Source organism: Octopus bimaculoides, chromosome 9, assembly GCF_001194135.2.
Source record: "Octopus bimaculoides isolate UCB-OBI-ISO-001 chromosome 9, ASM119413v2, whole genome shotgun sequence".
Taxonomy (NCBI): Eukaryota; Metazoa; Mollusca; class Cephalopoda; order Octopoda; family Octopodidae; genus Octopus; species Octopus bimaculoides.
This window is the reverse complement of record NC_068989.1, coordinates 40586336-40596209: the sequence shown is the minus strand read 5'-3', so window position 1 is coordinate 40596209 and position 9874 is coordinate 40586336. Positions and strand designations below refer to the sequence as shown.

Sequence of the window (9874 nt, the reverse complement as noted above, 5' to 3'; positions counted from 1 at the left end):
ATATATATATATATATATATATATATATATATATACGTGCTATAGACATAAATGTTACACACAATCATTATATATATAAATATATATATATATATATATAATGTCCTTTACTTGTTTTAGTGTGCGGACATACTGGGGCACTGCCTGAAAATTTTAGTCGAATGAATGAACCTCAGTACTTTTTTTTCTTTTGTTAAAACCCGATTGTTATTCTATCGGTGAATTTTGCCGAACCTTTAAGTTACAGGGACATAAACACACAAACACTGGTTGTCACGCGGTGGTTGGGAAACAAACACAAAGTCTCACACACGCACACACACACACAGAGGAACATGAGGGGCTTCTTTCAGTTTCTGACAACCAAATCCACTCACAAGGCTTTGATCGGGTCGTGGCTACAGTAGAAAACACTTGCCCTAGTTGTCACGCCGAGGAAGTGAACCTGGAACTATGTGGTTGGGAAACATGCTTCTTACAACACTACGACTTCTATAACATTCCTAATATTTTCTACGAATGGAAGTTTTTTTTCAATAGAACGATTATACCTAAAACTAATTATTTTCTTATGTAAAGCTTTCCCAGTATCTGGAGAACAGGAATCCAGTATTTTGGTTTTGCGTGCAGAATTTCAGAATTAAATGTTTCGGAAATTGTTATCTTTTGTTTAAAACGAAAACATACGGCTCTACCTAGATGCCAAAGTGCCTCCTACATGTTGGAACATGCTTATATAGATTTTTTAAAATAAAAGTATCATGTTTTTTCTTATCAGTTCATATATCTTTTGTAGATAAAACCTACATCTATAAGGTGCCACTCTGTGACACTTTGTGTAAATGTCTATTATAGTCTAGGCCGACTTAAACTCTGTAAGTGGATTTGGCAGATAAAAACTGAAAGGAGCCCGTCGTATGTGTGAGTCTATACATATACACACATACACACACACACACACACATATAGGCGGCGAGCTGGCAGAATCGTTAGCACGGCGGGCGAAATGCTTAGCGGTATTTCGTCTGCTGCTACGTTCTGAGTTCAAATTCCGCCGAGGTCGACTTTGCCTTTCATCCTTTCGGGGTCGATTAAATAAGTACCAGTTACGCACTGGGTCGATATAATCGACTTAATCCGTTTGTCTGTCCTTGTTTGTCCCCTCTGTGTGTAGCCCCTTGTGGGTAGTAAAGAAATAAAATAACACACACACACACACACACATATGTATGTATGTATGTATGTATGTATGTATGTATGTATGTATGTATGTATGTATGTATGTATGTATGTATGTATGTATGTATGTATGTATGTATGTATGTATGTATGCACAGACACATGCACATACTTTGTATGTGGTGGGGGTGGGCTATGTGCTGTCCACCTCCGTTTGACAACCGGTATTCACGCTCCCGCAATTTGCGGGTCGGCAGAAGAGCCGATAGAATAAGTACCGTTCTTTCTATTTATTTATTTATTTGTTTTTTTTAAGAAAATGAAAAAAATGGCACTGGACTTGACTCGTTCGATTGAACCTATTTAAGATTGTGCCCCAATAGGGTTCCAGTGTAATGACTGAAACATGAGAAACATGAAACAAATAAGTGCATGTGTGTGTGTGTACTTTTATCTATATTACAACACCTTTTAACACAAAACATAAAGAAATCTTTCAAATAACTTTATGCTTGCTCGCCAGATGATGGTTCACTGCAGGATGAACACCTTACTATCTTGTGGCTCATCTTTTTGTAACCTATCATATGTCGCTCAATACGTAATTATTTTTGTGCAGTTCTGTTCTCCTGATGCGTCCTCAATTTTCTCTGTCATTCCCATTCTCTTATTCATTTGTTTATCTCTCAGTTTTATTTCACGTCGAGCACTGAGCGTTTCCATATTACGTTGGCATGTTGCCACTTTCTTTTTCATTTCTGTTGTTGTTTGGGTGGGAGGTGTGGTCAAAGTTTCCGATCCGTAAACGACTACGCGTGTTGTTCATTAATTTGGGGCATTTGTTTATTTTTTACTTTATTTTCTTTTGCGATTCAATGGGATGTCTGATATGATAATGCTTTCCTGCTTACTTAGAAGAGGAGCAACCTAATATTAATTACACATTTTGGCACGAGGTTAGCATTTCTGGGGGAGGGGAGGTCTAGTACTCAACTTCTATTTATTTTATCGGCCTTGTAAGAGTTAAAGGCAAACTTGACCCCGACGGAATTTGAACTCGGAACGTAAAGTCGGAAGAAATACCGCTAAGCGTTTGTCCGGTACGGTAATGAGTCTGCCAGCACGCAGTGGAGACTGACCCCAGAACCATGTGGTTGAGAAGCAAGCATCTTCCCACACAGCAACGTCCGCTGTGTGGGAATAATATTTGGGACAAAATCCCAAATTACAGGTAAAAACTCAATTAAAATCAATTTATAGAAAGTTAAAATTAAATTGAGCTTCACAGAGTAAGATATATATAAATATATAGTTTTAGGGAAAAGAACCAAGGTTCATGAACTCATCGATGAAAATCCACTGTCACATATAGAAAAATTAATAATTAAAACTATATATTTATTTATATATATATATATATATATATATATCTTAATTCTAAGTTTTTAGTTATATGTAGTTTCTACCATCTTCTATTTCGTGTTCTGCCTTAACATCTGAAATAAATAAATACACGTACATAGAATAGAATAGATAAGAATCACCAATAGAAATTTTGCAAAGTGGAACCAAAACGCTTTCGACGACGCGGGGATATCGGTGTGCTTTTAAAACTGAAGGGGACTGTGAGGTTTTATTTTTAAGGGTCTATCCGTATTCTGTTGTTGCTGTACCAATGCTACTCAGCACAGCGAAACAGCTGACCCAACCCTTCATATATAAACCCTGAATTTAACTATATATATATACATACACACAATTATTATAGATATTATCCCGTAGTGGGTTGGATTCACAACTCCTAACTTTCTTGGATATATATATATATATATATATATATATATATATATATATATGAACAATGTTTAGAAAAACTTATGTCTGTCAAAACATCTTCAAACGTAAAACTACCGGATCCAGCTTACAATTATAAACCACTCTAACAAACAAAACAGTACGTATTCGACGAATAATTCAATAATTAATTGATACGGTTCAATTGACTTTTTTAAAAAGAAATTCATAATTTACTTACCTTAGATGTCTGAATAATTTTTTCTAAAATTTTCTTTCAACATTTCGTTATTGATAAGCAATCATATAACAGATCAATTTTCCTTCCATTTCACTCTTAGAGTCCACACTAATGATAACAATGATGATGATGAAGGTGTTGATAATGACAGCAATGATAATGATTAGAACTGTGGTTTCTTTTTGATTTGTTAAACAAACGCAAATGTGTACAGCTACAGAAGCGTCGTTCACATGTTTATCGTTCATTCACACGTTTATTAAATGTCCGAGGAATTTTTGTTGTTGTGCTTTAATGTAACGCTGTTGTTGGTGCATTGACGTCTTCATTGGTTCTTGCAATTGGTGTATTTTTTCTTTCTTTTTTTTTCTCTATCTTTTATAACTTCCTTACTACATCAGATATCGCAGCATTTGTATTACGCTGTTAATATTTCATTACAAGTATGTTATATATATATATATAGATAGATAGATAGATAGATATAACATGTGTGTGTGTGTGTGTTAGTTATAATTCATTCATACAGTGCTGTATATAATATATCTGTGCGGTGCGTGAACGTGTGAACGTGCGTTGGAGCGGTTGCTTTTGAAATGTTTATTCTATCTCCTTCCACTATTTTCTGTTTTACCGAGAAAACAGACGTAGTAGGGATGGGATGAGACTGTGGTATCCTAGAGCTATGCAGGGAAGGGTGCGAATGTTATGGTAAGTTTCCTGTGCCCGAGTGTGGTACACAGGCTAATGTAGCTGCTCTTTCCATAGTCCTCTGATACATACATATATGTGTGTGAGTGCGTATAAAACTTCTGGTGTTCGCAGTCGCAGTGTTTAACTACAGCTAACTTATATGTTTCTCGCTACTGAATGGTATTCAAATTCTCTCAATGTGTCATCTTCACATATGAAATTATTGGTTTGAATTAATTGATTTGAAATATCTCCATATCCATTGAGATGAGGTAGTCTTCAGCCGAACTCGTTTCCGTTTTTTAGATCAATTCACGATTAAATTGTTTATTTTGTTTCTGACTTAACTTTTCTTTTCCGTCCCAAATATGTAAACCACATTTATCGTTATTATAAATAAGCTGTGTTACTTTTACATTTTCTCTTTGGCAATAAAGTGAAAGTTATATTTCATAAATATTGTTGAGATGAATTAAAAGAAATAATTAATTTTTTTTTAATTTCAAATAAACGTTGGCGGAGGTAATGAATATGTACACGACTGGTTTTCGGTGTAACGAAAGTTCTAACCCTAAAACTAACCCCAACCACCGAGTGTAGGTATTCTTGACTTCGCCTAAACGTTATATGTAATTTTTGGCATTACATACACATATATATATATATATATATATATATATATATATATATATATATATATATATATATATATATATATGTGTGTGTGTGTGTGTGTGTATTGATTAGATAGTTTCGAAATTTTAGTTTATATGTGAGCAGACTTCGAAAATCGTCAATGTTTTTCTATAACAAACTAAAGGAGCCGATGAAAGTCGTAGGAAAAAAAATTCTGTTTTTCCCTTTAAAATATTTAGTTTTCCTCTGTTCAACGTTAACAGTGTTCTCTCTCTCCCTGTCTCTATTTATCTGTCTAACTCTCTCTGTCTTTCCTTCTTCCAGTCACCAATTTACGCGTATGATGTTGGTGGTGCAATGTTAATTAAACGGAAAACTCTGATTTCATCGTTACCTGTTACATTACATGTATATAGTCTTCTGCTTTAAATTTCTAACAAATAGCGAAATTATTAAATTGAAGAAACAAACATTCTAAGCAAATAATTCTATTAATTATAATAAATTTCAAATATAACGGAATTCCGCTGTATTATTATTATCAGTTGTAATATAGCCAAAGTCGATGAAGTTGGTATCAATAAAATTTGTAAAAGATGAATAACTCTATTGAGTTCTTTTAGTTATTTGTTGTTTATATGTTGAGAAAAAAAAAACAGTCATTGCTTACACACACACACACACACAAACGTATGTTATATCGGCTGCATTGTTTACAAACAGCTGTATGCAGTTTAATATTGTTGACATAAAAAAAGGGGGACGGAAGAAAAGAGTGAAAGAGAAAACGTAACTTATTTACTGTACGTGTGTCTGTGTGTGCGGCTGCGTTGAGAAACACAGTAATGAAATCTCACAGAGTTGAAAATGTTATTCCAATCAGTCGGAGTTCCACTCGTAACTGTCCAAAATGCAGTGACTAACGCACAGAGAAATTGCCTTTCCTTTCTTTTTCTCTTCTTTCTATCTTTTATTTATTTAATCTTTTTTCTTCTTTTATTGTCGTTTAGTCTTCTTCGATCGCCTTCCTTCGTACAGTTCTGCGACCACTTTCAGATACTGTCTCCGAAGAAATAAGAATAAATGATAATAATAATAATAAAAAATAAAAAATGATGCAAGAAAATATATGCCCTTTTGAGTTCGTGAACTCTTTTAGAAAAATTTCAAAGAATCTTCTAAAAGACACAAGATATTCAAAAATGGAAAAGTGTTTATTTTATATTCATTTTATTTGTAGTATATTGTGGAGATGAACGAGCGGTGGATTAAAATGTATTGTTATGAATAATTACAACTTTCTACGTTCAAATCCTACCAAAGTTAGCTACTCGTTTATACTTCAAGGGTAAATATTTAAAGAGGGTGAAATTCCTGATGGATTAGAGCGTTGGATAAAATACGTTCTACTATTTTTCTCCGAGATATTTTTATCTAACTTTTCTGATGTTGATAAATTTGAGGTGGGTTGGGTTAATTGATTACAACGACACCAATGCTCGAATTGGACTCACTTTATCGACCTCGGCGGAATTTCAACTCAGAATGTAAAACCGAAAGAAATGCCACTAAGCATTTTGTCCGGCTTGCTAAAGATTTTGTCATCACGCCGTCTTTCTGGGGTAAATAAATATAGCATCACTAGCAAGGCGGTAGACTGGATGAAGGTAATGAGTTAGCACAGTGGCTTTCAACTGGGGTCCGTATGGCCTTTGAGGGTCTAATATAAGATTTTTGGGGGTTCACGTAAGCAGAATAGTAAATTCAGGACGCCAAAGCAGTACATTAAGGGTTCCTTTAGATGTATTTATTGCAAGAGACAGCTGGGTTTCTTTCTCTAACATGCTACATGGTTCAATGTGTGAAAAACAAAATAAGAATTTTGAAAGCTGTATTTGTAAAACTGATTTTTAAACATCGAGTGGCTATGGGGGTCCACCAGAGTAAAATAGTAATCAAAAGGATCCACAAATTAAAAAAATGGTTGAGAACCACTGAGTCAACAGAACTATTAGGGCGTCGGAAAATGGGTTGTGGTGTTTATTCCGATTCTTTTTACATTCTCAGTTCATTGAGATATACTTTGCCTTTTATCCATCCGGGATCGATAAAAAGACGTAACAGTCAAAGGACTCAGGTCAATGTTATTGACTCGTCACTCATCTAAAAATTCTCGGCCTTGTGCCTTTAGAAGAAACAATTGCTAAGGAGGTGAGCTGACCGAATCGTTACCGCACTGGATAAATTACTTAGTAGCATTTCTTCCGATTCTTTACGTTCTAAGTTCAAATTCCGCAGAGTCGATGTTGCCTTTCATCCTTTCGGAATCGATGAAATAAAGTACCAGTCAAGTACTGCGGTTGATGTAGTCTATTGTCCCTCCCCCAAGTTTCAGGCCTCTTGCCTATAACAGAGAGAATTATTATTAATGTTCAATGGAATACTGATGGGCAATTCTTTATCTGTATTTGGAATAAGATGAACGACAAAGTTGACGCTGTCGAATTTCGATTCGGATATTTATTAAGAAGTGGTATAGCCGATGGCGTAGATTGCAAGTATAGTACTAGTACTTCTTTAAACGAGTTAAAATGTGGTATTTGTTCTGATTTTCTGCATTCTAAGTTCAAATTCCGGCGAAGCTTACGTAGCTGATAAATTTAAACTGTCGATCAGTTTACAAATACTGTCAAGCCCTTGGTCGCATATTTGTAGACTCCACTTTGTTGCAAATATTTCATCCAGGTCTTTTAGTTTGAAGATTCCTTTTTCTATCACCCCGCTACTATTCTTCAGACGTAATGAAAAGTAATGGGATTGCCTAGGATTTCTCAGAAATTGTGCTATCGAAAACATGGTTGCTTAGCCCCCACATCTAGTAAAGACTCGGTGCCCCTACTCACCATTATAAATTCACAGGGCTCAGTTACCCCGGACTGTTGTTCCACTTGAACCTCTCCCTCTCATGGGGGCCTTGTACAAGCATCTTTGACTAAGCGATTAAAAAATCATTGGAGTTTATCAAATGGCCTTTATCCCACCTCTCTCTCTATCCCAAATTTGTTATCTTGTCTCTGTGTTAATAACAGATAGTCTTATTGAAAGGGAAATTAAAGCTTTAATTTGTAGAATCTATAACGTGCTGGCAAAATGCCTTTTAGTCGATGGGGCTTAACTTCGATTCATAACTCGTTCAAATAAATACCATCGATTGTACCACTTCTAATAAATGGAAATGTATCCTAGATAAAATCCCACCTACATATATTTTGCTGTTCCTTCAGTCCCGAAGAGAGAGAGAGAGAGAAAATCAGCCTATTATTATTTAATTGTAATAATCCCTTCTACTATAGGTACAATGCCTTAAAACTTTCGGGAAGTGGGCTAGTCGATTACATCGACAACAGTACTTAACTGATATTTTCTTATCGACTCTGAAAGGATGAATGGCATTGTCAACCTCACGGAATTTGAACTCTGAATGTAAACAACCACTAAGCATTTTCTCCGGTGTGCTGACAATTCTTACGTTATAGGAATACCGTCTCCTGAGTAAGGCTACTTGACTTATGGGCATAAAATCTTTGTCAGATATATTTCAGCCCCTGACCCACGGGTAGGTTGCCCTTAGTTCTCCCATTTTTTACCGCTACTGTTATGGTTTCCGCTTCTCAGTGTCATCTCCTTTTTGGCACACCTGTCTCACTTATCTCTCCTATTCATACTCCTCATGTTGAGTTTAGCACTTTTAGATCCTGGATTAATCACTACACCTAGTTCTTCCTCTCGGTTTTCTGGAAACCTAGCCTTACTAATGTTTTACTTCAAGTAGCACCTTGTGACAGTTTAAGCTGAACGTTAATGGTTCAGGCATCACAGGTGGGGAGAGTGCGAAGGCTATGGGTACTTCTCCTTCATTCCGTTCTAGCAATTATAAAATAAATAAATAAATAAAATAACAATGAGTTACTGAAAACACAATTATATATTATAAGTGACAGATATAGTTGTATGTATGTGGGCACGCGCGCGTATAACACCGGTGTTCTTATATCCAAATATTAATGAAAATAGCCTTCCACATTCAGTGAGTTGTGTTCTACTTCATGATCCTGAAATATCTTTTTAATATAAAACACTAAGGGATCCAATTTGGCTATCCTGGTTAGAGCGTTTAACCTTTTATAAAATATGGTTAAGTATGTAATCGGTTATATACTTCCTTCATTATAGTCGAAGGTAATGTGGTAATGCTAAGAACCATTAGGGCCCCCAGAGTTATTCAAGTAACATTCTTCTATTCTTACGTTTTAAGTTCTAACCTTGCCAAGGTAAGATTCGATCCGATTTATTTAGAAATATTAACATCTTTTTGAGAGATTGGACGTTTTCCTTGACGGTATGAACCTTACATCTAGGGGCAAAAATACAAGTGAGCATAAAGCAGAATAGTAACAGAAACAATGGTGCGCGGAACTAATTGCACGATTGGCTTAATATGCCGTCGCATGTAACACAGGCTAGTTTTCAAGTGCTTTTAACCGAGTCCAATGTATTACTTGTATTCAAGCCTTGATATTGCCCTGAATCCGCTCAAATTTTAATTTGCAGATATTGACCTGAAGTTGTTCGGGTTAGGTATCAATCACATTAAGAGAGAAAGGGTCTGCAAAAGACATAGGCTGTGTCTTCACTTCCTTGGTTTATATATTTGAAATAAATTATAACATTTAACCTATAAAGCGCTGGCATTCGCACTTACATAGCATGGACTGCTAAGCACATTTTATGAAAATGAGACTACCATGCACACATAAAAAACAAAAAATAGTTAAAATATCTTTTTAGTATATAATGGTGGCAAGTTTTACTTCATCTAAAAAGTCATTAGTTGAACTTTCTCGCGACAGACATTTCACCAAACGCCCGTTAATTAAATGCTGTCGACCTGTGCCTGACGGCCACGATCGTGGCTCGTCGCGCTTTACTCGTTGAATTTATCCCTCTGTTGAAATCATGCACCATAAACTCGAGATCTTGAGCCACTATATGAACAATATTCAGCAAATGCATGCCTCGGGTTGTAAAGAAGAATGCAAAAATTCTAGCGTGCGGAGATGGTCATCACGGTTTCAATTACCACGTGAAACGAAACAACTTCATTCACATCGATGTAATGGACATGCTCCCTCCCCTAAAAATATTCAGGCCTTGTGCCTAGTAGAAATGATTTACATCACTGAAGTCTTCCGGCAGCATCCAAAGTTTTCAGAAACAAATTTCTGCAATTCCTCTTTGAGTGATAAGTCGACATAGAGTGCAGAAGAATAT

At 35.7% G+C, this 9874-nt stretch overlaps 1 protein-coding gene across 1 annotated transcript in view; it reads right to left on the bottom strand.

The window, feature by feature from the left end:
* LOC106872657 (QRFP-like peptide receptor) overlaps positions 1–4541 on the bottom strand; it is a 199243-nt gene extending 194702 nt beyond the window's left edge. Inside the window, exon 1 of the mRNA XM_052970648.1 lies at positions 3215–4541. The gene's annotated coding sequence lies outside the window, so the exon portion shown is untranslated. The remainder of the gene's footprint in view (positions 1–3214) is intronic.
* Positions 4542–9874: the final 5333 nt, after the last annotated feature.